At 36.4% G+C, this 16,750-nt stretch overlaps 1 protein-coding gene across 7 annotated transcripts in view; it reads right to left on the reverse strand.

Moving 5' to 3' along the window:
- Positions 1–16,750, reverse strand: part of sas (stranded at second transmembrane protein) — a 123,441-nt gene that overhangs the window by 11,528 nt on the left and 95,163 nt on the right. The gene's annotated exons all lie outside the window — the stretch shown is intronic.

The raw sequence follows: 16,750 nt of genomic DNA on the forward strand, positions 1-16,750 counted from the left end.
CTTACTCACATGACAACGACAATTCATGTGTAATGTGTGGGATATTGCATGGCAGTGCGAGTGTGTTTGTGTATTGACCATTTTACAAAGAAAATTACAACGTCTCTCCCATTGCAAAAGTGAAAGTAATTTTGTGTTGGCTTGTTTTTTTCATTTTTTTGCAAAAAGCCCAAAAAATAAGAAAACGCTTAGTAATATCACATCACTGCAAATATGCATGCACTGACTGCTTGGCATTTTTTTCTTTGTTATTTGGTCAGTGGTAATATTTGTGTTTTTTATGCAACGTATTTTTGTTTTGCATTCCATTGAATGAAACTGACGTCGATATTAATATTTAAGTTCCAGTCATGCGGTTTATGGCAAATAATTTTTTCATTGCAACTCAATTTGTTTGCACTGGCTGATGTTGGAGGAGCAATCTCTCAGGGTAATTAACCTAAATGTAAGACAATGTGAAATGCCAGTAGAAAAGTGAAAAGTATTGGCAAAAGGCTTTCTTGAAAAAAAGGAACAGATGCTGGTTAATGTTGACCCACGTGATTGCAATTGTTCTTTGCGTTGGACGTTTGTTTGACCTTTAACGTTTTACCTCCGCCTCATCTTTAGAGTTGTCATTTTTTTGCAATTTTCAAAAAACAAAAAAAAAAAAATTGCACATTGCCACGAAAAACCTGAAATGATTAAAAATGTGGTGTCACTTTTTTCTCAATTCAGTTTTTAGTAATGCCAGAGGGTCTTAAAGATCACCCCAGCAGAATTTTTCGCCCCTGTACTTATTTCTTTATACACTCAGCCTTTAAATTTGGATCATATGGAATATGGTTTTAGACCACAAGTATGTTTAGACGAAATCTTTTTCAGACTATTTGTCGGTCTGTCTAGATGCCAGCTGCGCCCGAAAACTATCCAAGGGATCAACTGATTTCAGCACGAAACCCCACGAAAAATCAACCGCATTGTTCCAAAAATTGACCCTAGTAATATTGTGTTCAAACCAGGGTTTCGGAGCCGAGACATTTTTGGGTTGTCTCCAACTCTGGCTCCGGAGTCTGTTATTTATCAATACTACTCAAAATGAAAACAAGTGAGAACGGCGTTAAGTTCGGCCGGGCCGAACTTGTTATACCCTCCACCACAAGTTGTATTTAAGTAAAGTGGAATAATTAGTTTCCTTTCGTGTATGAAGAAGACTTAATACTAAATTTCGGTAAAACAATGTGAGGCACCGTTCTATGGGGGCTATTTCAAAACGTCGATCCATTCCGACAAATTTCTGACGGAAAGTTTTTAGACTCAAAGAAGACTAAATACCAAATTTCCTATATTTCGGTAAGAGAATGTGGCTAAAACTTAAAAAATACCGAAAATCAGGAAGTACGCTTCTATGGGGATATAGGAAGACGTGGACCTATACTGATAATACTCCTATGGAATATTTTATAACTCTTGGAAGACTAAATAACGAATTTCAGCCATTTCGGTGGAATATTGACGTCACAATCTTCAGTATTACGAAAATCGGGAGGTACCGTTCTAAAGGGGCTATATCGAAACGTGGACCTATACCGACGAATTTTAGTCGGAAATGGGGCAATATGAAAGCGTGGACCTGTACAGATTTCTGGCGAACAGTTTTATATCACATTGAAATTTAAGCCATTTTGGTTGAATATTGAAGCCACAACCTTCAAAATACGGAAAATCGGGAGGTACCTTTCCCTGGGGACTATATGAAGGCGTGGACCTATACCGACAAATTTAAAGGGGAGGTTTGAGTACCCCCAATGAAGTCTAAGTACCAAATTTCAGCCATTTCGGTGGAATATTGAGGCCACAACTTTCAAAATACCGAAAATCGGGAGGTACCGATCTATGGGGGCTATATGAAGGCATTGACTGACACCGACAAAGTTCTGGGGGAAAGTTTTATACCACCAACGTAGACTAAGTACCAAATTTCAGCCATTTCGGTGTGATAATAAAGCTAAAACCTTCAAAATACCGAAAATCGGGAGGTACTGTTTTATGGGGACTATATGAAGGCGTGGACCGATACCGACAAAATTTTGGGGGAAAGTTTTATACCCCTAAAGAATACTACGTACCAAATTTCAGCCATTTTTGTGGGATAATGAAGCTAAAAGCTTAAAAATACAGAAAATCGGAAGGTACCGTTCTATGGGGACTATATCAAAACGTGGACCGATATATCCCATTTTCAATACCAACCATCCTGCAAGTAATAAAAACTTCTGTACCAAATATCTTTAAAATTGGGAGCTGTATCTTGATTTCAACAGACAGACGGACGGACGGACATGGTTAAATCGACATAGAATTTTATGTTGATCAATAATATATATACTTTATAGAGTCTCCGACGAATATTTCGATGTGTTACAAACGGAATGACAATTTTAATTATACCCTCCATATGGTGGAGGGTATAAAAATAAACATATTTTTTACCATTTTTTGGTTACAAGTTCTCTCATAGTTTTGTTATAATATGAATAAACGGGCCATCGAAATCATTGCTCATATCTCTATCATATAAGAACAAAATAAAGATTGTATTTATAAATGTACAAAGAATTTTGCCCGGAGTCGGAGTCGAATTATTTTTTCGACTCAGACTCCGGCTCCAGCAAAATTGCTCGACTCCCACTCGTAGACTCCGGCTCCGAAACCCTGGTCCAAACTTCTCCCACAAAAGTACGCTCGAAGGGAGTAACCGATTTGGTCCATACTTTGCCAACGTAATATTTTACCAGACATAGATCAGGTTAGAATATGGACTATATCGGTCCACTCTTTCTGGTGCCCACACAACATTTTAAAACATTTCGCAAAAGTGAAGGTTAAGTCCAGCTTTTGGATCGTTCTACTCGCTGACCTATTACAACGGTATATTGTATTGGGGCCAAGTCCATACTTCCTAAGATATTGGCCCAAAAACTCTATAAAAATCTGCCGGCATCAACTAAAATGACTGATGGGCACGATAACTTACGAATTAAGTATCCGATTTGGCCGAAACTTTGCACATAGTAAAATTTCTTCCAAACGTACATCATGGGTAGGGTGACGTAGGGGATGGAAGATACCAAGCAACGGTCCTGACCGGTTTTAACATGGCAAAGCCCAGGATTTATTTTGGTCCATCTTTCATCCCAAGTGGACACTGACCTCCCCGTTGTGTCACCTGGGGAACTGCCTTTAACACCCGTTAAAGGTAGTGAGCTAACATGTGCCGCGCGTTCACCCATAAGAACGTTAAAAACTTGGGTTTGGGCGTCGGGTTAGTAACCCTGCCCTAGAAAAAACAGCCTACTATGAAAAAACAAAAGAAAAGAAAAACAAACTCCTCTAAAGTTGACGAACCCCGCAAACGTCTAAGGACCATGATCTGCGAATCTGCAGTGCAGTCTTCGCATTGGCAGACGAACTTGAAAAGTACAAGGTCGATATTACTGCCATACAGGAAATACGATGGATTGGGAAAGGCGTCACAACAACCTAAAGGTGACGCACTGTATTATAGCTGCCATGACGTAAAGCATGAGTTTGGTAGCGGATTTGTAGTTAGTCGGAAACTAAAACATCTGGTATCCAGCTTCAACAAAGTGAATGAAAGACTTGCTGCAATTCGAATAAAAGCTAAATTCTTCAACATCAGCTTTATTTGCGCTCATGCTCCCACTGAAGGAAAGGACGAACAGACCAAAGATATATTTTACGAGCGCTTAGAAGAAACATATGACCGTTACCTTGCCCATGACATTAAAATCATTCTAGGCGATTTTAATGCCAAAATTGGAAAGGAGAATATATTTGGCCCAACAGTCGGGAAATTCAGACTCCACAGTGAAACATCTGACAATGGTATGAGGCTGATAGACTTTGCAGCTGCAAAAAACATGGTAGTTAGCAGTACCAGATTTAATCATCTCGATATTCATAAGGGCACCTGGCTGTGTCCAGATCAGAAAACAAGAAATCGAATTGAAAAACAAACAACAAAAGAAAAACAGCCGCAAAATCCATAGTTGGATACCAAAGACCTCCACCAAGGAATCCATGGTATGATCAGGAGTGTCGTGCTGCCACCGAAGAGAAAAATTCGGCATATAGGGCTACTTTACAATCCGTAGCAACGCGTAGCGCACTTGAGAGATACAGGGAGAAAAGAAGAGAGGAGAAACGTCTTTTCCGCAGGAAAAAGAGAGAGATGGAAAAGCGGGAGTGTGAAAAAATCGAGATGTACAGGAACCAGAATGAAGTCCAAAGATTCTACCAAAGAGTCAAGCATCAAACTGATAACTTTGGTACAGGCACATCCTCCTGTAGAGACCAGCAAGGTAATTTGGTAACTGATACAGATAGTGTACTCAGGATATGGAAGGAACATTTCTCCAATATGCTGGTATCCAATAGCAGCGAAGACGACGAAGATACCACAGTCCCAATCCCAGAAGATGGTATTGAATTTATACCGCCCAGCCAAGATGAGGTAAGGACAGCAATAAATCGGCTGAAGAATAATAAGGCAGCAGGGGCCGATGGCTTACCAGCCGAACTGTTCAAACCCTGAGGCGACACGCTGATAAGGTGTATTCATCAGCTAGTTAGCACCATCTGGCAGGAAGAACGAGTACCCGACGATTGGAACCTGAGTATCCTGTGCCCCGTCCACAAGAAGGGAGATCAGACTGTATGCTCTAACTATAGGGGCATAAGTCTACTCCCTATTGCCCACAAGATCGTGTCAGGGATATTGTGCGAACGACTAAAGCCTATTGACAACGAGATAATTGGACCATACCAATGCGGCTTTAGACCAGGCAAGTCCACCATCGACCAGATATTTACCCTGCGGCAAATCCTGGAGAAGACCCAAGACACCTACCACCTTTTTGTCGATTATAAAGCAGCCTTCGACAGCCCGCTGCGTTCAAAGGTATTCCAAGCCATGTCTGAATTTGGTATCCCCGCAAAGCTCATCCGGCTTTGTAAAATGACTTTAACTGACACGAGGTCCTCAGTTAAAATATGATAGAACATCTCCGAAGAGCTTGGTACCAAAAGAGGTTTCAGACAAGGAGAAACCTTCAACATCCTGCTGGAAAAGGTTATACGAGAGGCAAACGTCAAAAGAAGTGGCACAATCTACACCAATAGTCACATGTTACTTGCTTATGCTGATGATATAGACATCATGGGCCGATCAGTAAAAGAAGTAACTGTTACCTTTATAAAGGTCGATGGAGAATCTGCTAAAGTGGGTCTGGCGGTAAACGGTGAGAAGAACAAGTTGACGGTGTCGGCGCGCAATGCGTCCATTGAGCTCGGGCCGACTGTGGAAGTTGGTTCCTATAATATTGTGGTAGTAAAAGACTTCGTTTACCTCGGCACCTCCGTAAACACAACAAACGACATCAGTTGTGAAATAAAAAGAAGAATTGTATTGGCCAACAGATGCTACTTTGGTTTAAGTAAGCAGTTTAAAAACAAAGCCACATCTTGTCAAACAAAAATAACGCTCTATAAACACTGATACTACCCGTGCTGATGTATGGCTCCGAAGCCTGGGTACTTGCGCAAGCAGACATGGCAGTGCTTGGTGTGTTTGAGAGAAAAATTCTTCGAAAGATCTACGGACCAATCTGCGTTGACGGTGAATATCGACGTCGCATGAACCACGAGCTGTATCTGTTATACAACGACATCAATATTGTTAAACGTATCGAGATGCAGCGATTGCGTTGGCCAGGCCATATCATAAGAATGAGCGATGATGAACCCGATAAAAAGGCGTATAAATACGGACCGCTTGGCGGTGCACGCAGAATTGGCAGGCCAAGGAATAGATGGCGCAAACAAGTGGATGATGACATGAAAAGACGCGGTATTCCAGAGTGCGAAGCAACAAATAGAGAAGAATGGAGATCTTTTCTTAGTTCGGCCTATGGAACAAATGATCTGTAATGGGCCAGCTAAGTAAGTAAGTACATCATGCTCCAATAAGCTGTATATCGGACATCATCGAATGCCGACTTCAAGAAAGTTAAAAATTGTCGCTTATGTGTAGTTTAAGCGCGGTTTGTGGGTGAATCCAAGCTTCCTGACATAATGGTCTAAAAGCTTAAAAACCCAACAAAAATGGTTGGCGGCATTCGTTATGACATGACACATCGTAATATTTCCCTTAAAGTTAAATCAAGTCTAAGGTGGACTATATCGGACAACCTCTCACACACAAACGTTCAAAATTTTGCACTGAAGTGCAGTTTAAGGGCTGTTTTGAAATATGCATACAAGGTAGTTCTTGTGATTCTAATTGCAACGATATAATTTAGTTTTTCGTGGCAAGTTCCTTACTTTTTCACATAAAATCATACGGTGACCAACTAAAATGATTGGTTGGCACGGTAACTATTGATTGATTCCCAAAATTAGACCCACTTCCAAAATCGCCTATATTGGTCCATTCCTTTAGGTCCCTCCTTCTCAAAAATTCAAAACTTTTGCGCTTTAAGCGAAATTAAAAAATATTCGTATTTATTCGGAACGTCAACAGTCGGCAAAGCCTACCATACTTTTTTACTTGTTTTTTTTTTTTTTTTTTTTTTTAACAGTTATATGCCGATCGCTCCTAACATTGCGGTATTGGTTATAAAGTTTTTATAGTCCTTGAATGCTTATGTAGCAAACATCTGACAGAATTAATTTGTTATAAAAAAGTATCTGTCATTGGTTCCTTCAATTTACATATGTATGTGTTAGACGAACAGTTTTCTTTGTGATTTATTTCTTAACGAAAACAAAACAATACGTCCTTGCATGAAATATGTGTAAATCTTTGAAAATTTATTAAACATAGATTTTATCGCTGAAGAGTCAGACAAAAACTAAGATTTCAAAAATTAAACACCTACCTACAAAAACCTGCTGAAATATTGGCACCCTACAAAGACGACCGGTTATGAGAACGATGAGGAGAGTATTAGTTTGATTGTTTCACTACATATTTGGCGCTAGTATGGGGTTTCATTGTTTGTGATTTTATTTTATTGTTAAAACAACAAAAGGCCGACGATTGTTGCATTAGAGTCGTAGTAACCTAAGCAAATGCCTACATTACAATTTGAAATAAAGCTGAATTAGGAAAGCAAAAAAGCAACAAAAAGAAACATTAACAGCTAAACAGCAAGTGGAACAAAAAAGCCGCACTCATTTTTCTTACAACAGTTCAGACAGCCAGTGTCTGAGTTGTTGTTGTTACTATGGAGGCAGAGATTAAGCAGACCAAACTAAAAAAATAAAAACAATTCCACCAGGGACTGTTACCATCTCGATGTTTTTCGTTTTTTTTTGTTTTGCTTCCTAAATAAGAAAACTAAAACAGCAACAATTTAAACTTTAAATAGAAATAGTGCACCATAATCAGTTTAGTTTAAAACAAAAGTTATGCCATTCACAAATCAAAAGCAAACGAATGCATTCACTTTTTTGGCTGGTGGTGTCTCCCAAAACTTGTTGAACTGTTTGCACCATTAGATATTGGTTTATGTTTTTTCTTCTTTTATTAATGCTTCGAAAATCAAAAGATTTTGATATTCATATACATATGTACGTAAATGTATCTCATTATGAATGATTGTGGACACACCCATTTCTATTTCGAAATTTACAATTTTAATCACTTCTTGTCTAAGAATGTCTATACTCGTAGGTATTTTTTACATATACTATATATGAATGTATCTATGTATATACCGTAGAATCCAGAGAATTGACAAGCATCTGTGTTTGTGAAGTACGGGATATTAATTCAACGAATTGACATTGGATCAAAATTCAGAATAGCAATCATTGTAAGTAGGTTCTGTTTTTAAGAAAAATAAATATAAATGTTCCCTCAAACATCCTAGAAAAGAAAAAGAAACTTCATATCATTTTTGAAAAACGTCAAAATACTGGTGTTCATTCTTCGGTCATGCTTCTTCAAATACAACTTTTTGTTCCGTTAAAAGAATACCACGTTGGGGAAGTATAAAAACAAAACCAAATTTAATGAATAACAATTGCAAAAGCTCAACACTTTTTTACACAATTGTTTTATAACACGTTAATTGTTAATGTTTAATACGGAAACGCAAAAATTTGTTTACTTATTGCAAAAAAAACCTGTTGCCCACAATAAAAGTGTTAAATTTGGCAAATAATATCGTGTCATTATACAAATAGGATATTTTAAACATAAAATCAACTTTGAATTCCTGCTACAGCTCAACAGGGAAATGTGTTGGACATGGTGCAAGACTGATATTAGGATCATGTGATTTCCCTCGCCTCTGTCATTGTACATGGTCTATTTCCATTTTCATTTCCATTTTATCCATAATTCATAACATCATCAACACGTTTTACAACCTCGGCATATAAAAATAAAATAAAAAACACAACTGGTGGTGTCTGCAAAACAGACAAAAACTAGCTTAACAAGGAAACGCTTTTTCAGATGCAGTGTAAATGAAAAATTCAATAAAAACAAGAAATCAAAGACATACATACATATATTACCAAAAAAATGTAAAAGCTATGAAACCAAACACAAGAAAATATAAAAAATTATCATATAAATACTTTATGTTTACATACCCAGCAAAAATTTGGTAGGCACATGTCATTACTTTCTGCATTACCAGGTAATGAGTACTCATTACCCTCCGCATTATCAGACAGTACATATATAACAGTTAACATATAACTAGTTACATCCTTACTTACTACTTACATACAAAGGAATAAGTTCGGTGGCACAGGGCTAGTGTGTCTGACTACAAATCCTAGGTTTGTGTGTTCAAAGCTCACCGTCAGCATGGGAGTTTTTTGTTGACAAAATTACGAAGAAATCTTAATGTACATGGATGTTTTTAAACAACCCTTACTATTTGTACGAGTGGTCTAGTGTGTAGTGTGTTTGGCTAGAAATCAGAAGTTCATGGGTTCGACACCGGGAGGGACCGGAATAAAAGAAAAAGAAGAAATAAAAACGACAAATAATAGGAGTGTTGAATTTGAATATAATTTCACCACAATTGTTCTAAAAATAGAACATATGCTTTTTAGCTTTTTTTTGACTACTGGTAAGTGGTTAAATATGTACTTAAAAAACACATTTAAGGAAGTACTTCCTCCCTATGACATCCCCATGTAAAAATAATGACTTTTACGGTCAATTAGTAAGTAGTTACAACTGCAAAAATTTACTGAATAAAGTCATTATTTGGTAATGACATTTTTTGCTGGGTATGTATGTATATGCAATGCCATATTATGGTTATTTGTAAGCAGGAAAATTTAAAAAAAATAAAGTCATTTAAGGCATTCGAAAACAAATTTGTTATTTGTGTACATTTACCTTGAGCCTGTTGCTTGCATATGGAGATTAATGATTAATTGTAATCAATATTGTATTAGTAAAACTCCAATCGGTTATTTATTCGATTTTATAAATCTTTAATAACAACATTTATTTAACAAACAGAAACCTCATTAATAAATTATCATGACGTCAAAGTGTTTGTGCCTTGAGTCTTTCGATTTTTTATACCTTCCACCATAATATGGAGGGTATAATTAAATTTGTCATTTCGTTTGTAACACATCGAAATATTCATCGGAGACCCTTTAAAGTATATATTCTTGATCAGGGTAAAATTCTAAGTCGATATAACCATGTCCGTATGTCCGTCCGTCTGTTGAAATCAAGATACAGCCCGCAACTTTTAAGATAGAGCTTTGTAGAGCTTTTTTGAAGTTTCTATTACTCCTAGGATGTTTGGTATCGCAAATGGGCTATATCGATCCACGTTTTGATATAGCTCCCATAGAACGGTACCACCCGATTTTCGGTATTTTGAAGGTTTTAGCTTCATTATCACACCGAAATGGCTGAAATTTGGTACTTAGTCTTCGTTGGGGGTATACAACTTTTCCCCAGGCTCAATATTCCACCGAAATGACTGAATTTCGGATTTAGACTTCATTTGGGGTATAAGACTTTCCATATGAAATTTGTCGGTACAGGTCACCGCCTTGGTATAGCCCCCAAAGAACGGTACCTGCCGACTTTCGGTATTTTGAAGATTGTGGCCTCAATATTCCACCAAAATGTCTGAAATTTGGTATTATTTGGTATTTTGAAGGTTGTGGCCTCAATATTCCTCCGAAATTGTTGAAACTTGGTATTTAGTCTTCATTTGGGGTATAAAACTTTACATGGTGTGGAAAACTTTCATTCATCTCCGATGAACTTTCTATACGAAAAGTCATTCATCTCCGATGAACTTTTCTATACAAAAAGTCATTAATCTCCGATGAACTTTTCTATACGAAAAGTCATTCATCTCCGATGAACTTTTCTATACGAAAAGTAATTCATCTCCGATGAACTTTTCTATACGAAAAGTCATTCATCTACGATGAACTTTTCTATACGAAAAATCATTCATCTCCGATGAACTTTTCTATACGAAAAGTAATTCATCTCCGATGAACTTTTCTATACGAAAAGTCATTCATCTCTCATGAATTTTTCTATACGAAAAGTCATTCATCTCCGATGAACTTTTCTATACGAAAAGTCATTCATCTCCGATGACCTTTTCTATACGAAAACACATTCATCACCGATGAACTTTTCTATACGAAAAGTCATTCATCTCCGATGAACTTTTCTTTACGAAAAGTCATTCATCTCCGATGAACTTTTCTTTACGAAAAGTCATCTCCGATGAACTTTTCTATACGAAAAGTCATTCATCTCCGATGAACTCTTCTATACGAAAAGTCATTCATCTCCGATGAACTTTTCTATACGAAAAGTCATTCATCTCCGATGAACTTTTCTATATGAAAAGTCATTCATCTCCGATGAACTTTTCTATACGAAAAGTCATTCATCTCCGATGAACTTTTCTTTACGAAAAGTCATTCATCTCCGATGAACTTTTCTTTACGAAAAGTCATTCATCTACGATGAACTTTTCTATACGAAAAGTCATCTACGATGAACTTTTCTATACGAAAAGTCATCTACGATGAACTTTTCTATACGAAAAGTCATCTACGATGAACTTTTCTATACGAAAAGTCATCTACGATGAACTTTTCTATACGAAAAGTCATCTACGATGAACTTTTCTATACGAAAAGTCATCTACGATGAACTTTTCTATACGAAAAGTCATCTACGATGAACTTCTCTATACGAAAAGTCATCACTGATGAACTTTTCTATACGAAAAGTCATCACTGATGAACTTTTCTATACGAAAAGTCATCACTGATGAACTTTTCTATACGAAAAGTCATTCATCTCCGATGAACTTTTCTATACGAAAAGTCATTCATCTACGATGAACTTTTCTATACGAAAAGTCATTCATCTCCGATGAACTTTTCTTTACGAAAAGTCATTCATCTACGATGAACTTTTCTATACGAAAAGTCATTCATCTCCGATGAACTTTTCTATACGAAAAGTCATCTACGATGAACTTTTCTATACGAAAAGTCATCTACGATGAACTTTTCTATACGAAAAGTCATCTACGATGAACTTTTCTATACGAAAAGTCATCTACGATGAACTTTTCTATACGAAAAGTCATCTACGATGAACTTTTCTATACGAAAAGTCATCTACGATGAACTTCTCTATACGAAAAGTCATCTACGATGAACTTTTCTATACGAAAAGTCATCTCCGATGAACTTTTCTATACGAAAAGTCATCTACGATGAACTTTTCTATACGAAAAGTCATCTCCGATGAACTTTTCTATACGAAAAGTCATCTCCGATGAACTTTTCTATACGAAAAGTCATCTCCGATGAACTTCTCTATACGAAAAGTCATCTCCGATGAACTTCTCTATACGAAAAGTCATCTCCGATGAACTTTTCTATACGAAAAGTCATCTCCGATGAACTTCTCTATACGAAAAGTCATCACTGATGAACTTTTCTATACGAAAAGTCATCTCCGATGAACTTTTCTATACGAAAAGTCATCTCCGATGAACTTTTCTATACGAAAAGTCATCTCCGATGAACTTTTCTATACGAAAAGTCATCTCCGATGAACTTTTCTATACGAAAAGTCATCTCCGATGAACTTTTCTATACGAAAAGTCATCTCCGATGAACTTCTCTATACGAAAAGTCATCTCCGATGAACTTCTCTATACGAAAAGTAATCTCCGATGAACTTCTCTATACGAAAAGTCATCTCCGATGAACTTTTCTATACGACAAGTAATCTCCGATGAACTTTTCTATACGAAAAGTCATCTCCGATGAACTCTTCTATACGAAAAGTCATCTCCGATGAACTTTTCTATACGAAAAGTCATCTCCGATGAACTCTTCTATACGAAAAGTCATCTCCGATGAACTTTTCTATACGAAAAGTCATCTCCGATGAACTCTTCTATACGAAAAGTCATCTCCGATGAACTTTTCTATACGAAAAGTCATCTCCGATGAACTCTTCTATACGAAAAGTCATCTCCGATGAACTTTTCTATACGAAAAGTCATCTCCGATGAACTCTTCTATACGAAAAGTCATCTCCGATGAACTTTTCTATACGAAAAGTCATCTCCGATGAACTCTTCTATACGAAAAGTCATCTCCGATGAACTTTTCTATACGAAAAGTCATCTCCGATGAACTTTTCTATACGAAAAGTCATCTCCGATGAACTTTTCTATACGAAAAGTCATCTCCGATGAACTTTTCTATACGAAAAGTCATCTCCGATGAACTTTTCTATACGAAAAGTCATCTCCGATGAACTTTTCTATACGAAAAGTCATCTCCGATGAACTTTTCTATACGAAAAGTCATCTCCGATGAACTTTTCTATACGAAAAGTCATCTCCGATGAACTTTTCTATACGAAAAGTCATCTCCGATGAACTTTTCTATACGAAAAGTCATCTCCGATGAACTTTTCTATACGAAAAGTCATCTCCGATGAACTTTTCTATACGAAAAGTCATCTCCGATGAACTTTTCTATACGAAAAGTCATCTCCGATGAACTTTTCTATACGAAAAGTCATCTCCGATGAACTTTTCTATACGAAAAGTCATCTCCGATGAACTTTTCTATACGAAAAGTCATCTCCGATGAACTTTTCTATACGAAAAGTCATCTCCGATGAACTTTTCTATACGAAAAGTCATCTCCGATGAACTTTTCTATACGAAAAGTCATCTCCGATGAACTTTTCTATACGAAAAGTCATCTCCGATGAACTTTTCTATACGAAAAGTCATCTCCGATGAACTTTTCTATACGAAAAGTCATCTCCGATGAACTTTTCTATACGAAAAGTCATCTCCGATGAACTTTTCTATACGAAAAGTCATCTCCGATGAACTTTTCTATACGAAAAGTCATCTCCGATGAACTTTTCTATACGAAAAGTCATCTCCGATGAACTTTTCTATACGAAAAGTCATCTCCGATGAACTTTTCTATACGAAAAGTCATCTCCGATGAACTTTTCTATACGAAAAGTCATCTCCGATGAACTTTTCTATACGAAAAGTCATCTCCGATGAACTTTTCTATACGAAAAGTCATCTCCGATGAACTTTTCTATACGAAAAGTCATCTCCGATGAACTTTTCTATACGAAAAGTCATCTCCGATGAACTTTTCTATACGAAAAGTCATCTCCGATGAACTTTTCTATACGAAAAGTCATCTCCGATGAACTTTTCTATACGAAAAGTCATCTCCGATGAACTTTTCTATACGAAAAGTCATCTCCGATGAACTTTTCTATACGAAAAGTCATCTCCGATGAACTTTTCTATACGAAAAGTCATCTCCGATGAACTTTTCTATACGAAAAGTCATCTCCGATGAACTTTTCTATACGAAAAGTCATCTCCGATGAACTTTTCTATACGAAAAGTCATCTCCGATGAACTTTTCTATACGAAAAGTCATCTCCGATGAACTTTTCTATACGAAAAGTCATCTCCGATGAACTTTTCTATACGAAAAGTCATCTCCGATGAACTTTTCTATACGAAAAGTCATCTCCGATGAACTTTTCTATACGAAAAGTCATCTCCGATGAACTTTTCTATACGAAAAGTCATCTCCGATGAACTTTTCTATACGAAAAGTCATCTCCGATGAACTTTTCTATACGAAAAGTCATCTCCGATGAACTTTTCTATACGAAAAGTCATCTCCGATGAACTTTTCTATACGAAAAGTCATCTCCGATGAACTTTTCTATACGAAAAGTCATCTCCGATGAACTTTTCTATACGAAAAGTCATCTCCGATGAACTTTTCTATACGAAAAGTCATCTCCGATGAACTTTTCTATACGAAAAGTCATCTCCGATGAACTTTTCTATACGAAAAGTCATCTCCGATGAACTTTTCTATACGAAAAGTCATCTCCGATGAACTTTTCTATACGAAAAGTCATCTCCGATGAACTTTTCTATACGAAAAGTCATCTCCGATGAACTTTTCTATACGAAAAGTCATCTCCGATGAACTTTTCTATACGAAAAGTCATCTCCGATGAACTTTTCTATACGAAAAGTCATCTCCGATGAACTTTTCTATACGAAAAGTCATCTCCGATGAACTTTTCTATACGAAAAGTCATCTCCGATGAACTTTTCTATACGAAAAGTCATCTCCGATGAACTTTTCTATACGAAAAGTCATCTCCGATGAACTTTTCTATACGAAAAGTCATCTCCGATGAACTTTTCTATACGAAAAGTCATCTCCGATGAACTTTTCTATACGAAAAGTCATCTCCGATGAACTTTTCTATACGAAAAGTCATCTCCGATGAACTTTTCTATACGAAAAGTCATCTCCGATGAACTTTTCTATACGAAAAGTCATCTCCGATGAACTTTTCTATACGAAAAGTCATCTCCGATGAACTTTTCTATACGAAAAGTCATCTCCGATGAACTTTTCTATACGAAAAGTCATCTCCGATGAACTTTTCTATACGAAAAGTCATCTCCGATGAACTTTTCTATACGAAAAGTCATCTCCGATGAACTTTTCTATACGAAAAGTCATCTCCGATGAACTTTTCTATACGAAAAGTCATCTCCGATGAACTTTTCTATACGAAAAGTCATCTCCGATGAACTTTTCTATACGAAAAGTCATCTCCGATGAACTTTTCTATACGAAAAGTCATCTCCGATGAACTTTTCTATACGAAAAGTCATCTCCGATGAACTTTTCTATACGAAAAGTCATCTCCGATGAACTTTTCTATACGAAAAGTCATCTCCGATGAACTTTTCTATACGAAAAGTCATCTCCGATGAACTTTTCTATACGAAAAGTCATCTCCGATGAACTTTTCTATACGAAAAGTCATCTCCGATGAACTTTTCTATACGAAAAGTCATCTCCGATGAACTTTTCTATACGAAAAGTCATCTCCGATGAACTTTTCTATACGAAAAGTCATCTCCGATGAACTTTTCTATACGAAAAGTCATCTCCGATGAACTTTTCTATACGAAAAGTCATCTCCGATGAACTTTTCTATACGAAAAGTCATCTCCGATGAACTTTTCTATACGAAAAGTCATCTCCGATGAACTTTTCTATACGAAAAGTCATCTCCGATGAACTTTTCTATACGAAAAGTCATCTCCGATGAACTTTTCTATACGAAAAGTCATCTCCGATGAACTTTTCTATACGAAAAGTCATCTCCGATGAACTTTTCTATACGAAAAGTCATCTCCGATGAACTTTTCTATACGAAAAGTCATCTCCGATGAACTTTTCTATACGAAAAGTCATCTCCGATGAACTTTTCTATACGAAAAGTCATCTCCGATGAACTTTTCTATACGAAAAGTCATCTCCGATGAACTTTTCTATACGAAAAGTCATCTCCGATGAACTTTTCTATACGAAAAGTCATCTCCGATGAACTTTTCTATACGAAAAGTCATCTCCGATGAACTTTTCTATACGAAAAGTCATCTCCGATGAACTTTTCTATACGAAAAGTCATCTCCGATTAACCTTTTGATACGAAAAGTCATCACTGATGAATTTTTCTATTCGAAAAGTCATCACTGATGAATTTTTCTATACGAAAAGTCATCACTGGTGAACTTTTCTGTACGAAAAGTCATCCCTATTGATTTTCTCTAAACGAAAAGTCATCAATGATGAACTATTCTATACGAAAAGTCATCAATGATGAACTATTCTATACGAAAAGTCATCACTGATAAAGTTTTCTAAACAAAAAGTCATAAGTGATGAACTTTTCTATAGGAAATGTCATCAAGGATGAAATTTTCTATATCGAACTTTTCTAAACGAAATGTCATTAGCGATGAACTTTTATATACGCAAAATCATCACTGATGAACTTTTCGAAAATACCTCACTGATGAATTTTACTTTACGAAATAGCATCAATGATAAAATTGCTGTATAAAAATTCATCAATGATGAACTTTTCTATACGAAAAATTGTCAATGATGAACTTGAATGTTCTATGAATTTTTCCCTGTTTTTTATAGAAACATTCATAAGCGATAAATTTTCCAATAGAAAATGTCATCGTTAGTAACTTGTGTAGCGTGTTAAAACTATGAATTAATAAATTATCATGACGACAGGGAGCTTGTGTCG

Source organism: Musca autumnalis, unplaced genomic scaffold (assembly GCF_047663935.1).
Source record: "Musca autumnalis isolate F117 unplaced genomic scaffold, ASM4766393v1 scaffold_1, whole genome shotgun sequence".
Taxonomy (NCBI): Eukaryota; Metazoa; Arthropoda; class Insecta; order Diptera; family Muscidae; genus Musca; species Musca autumnalis.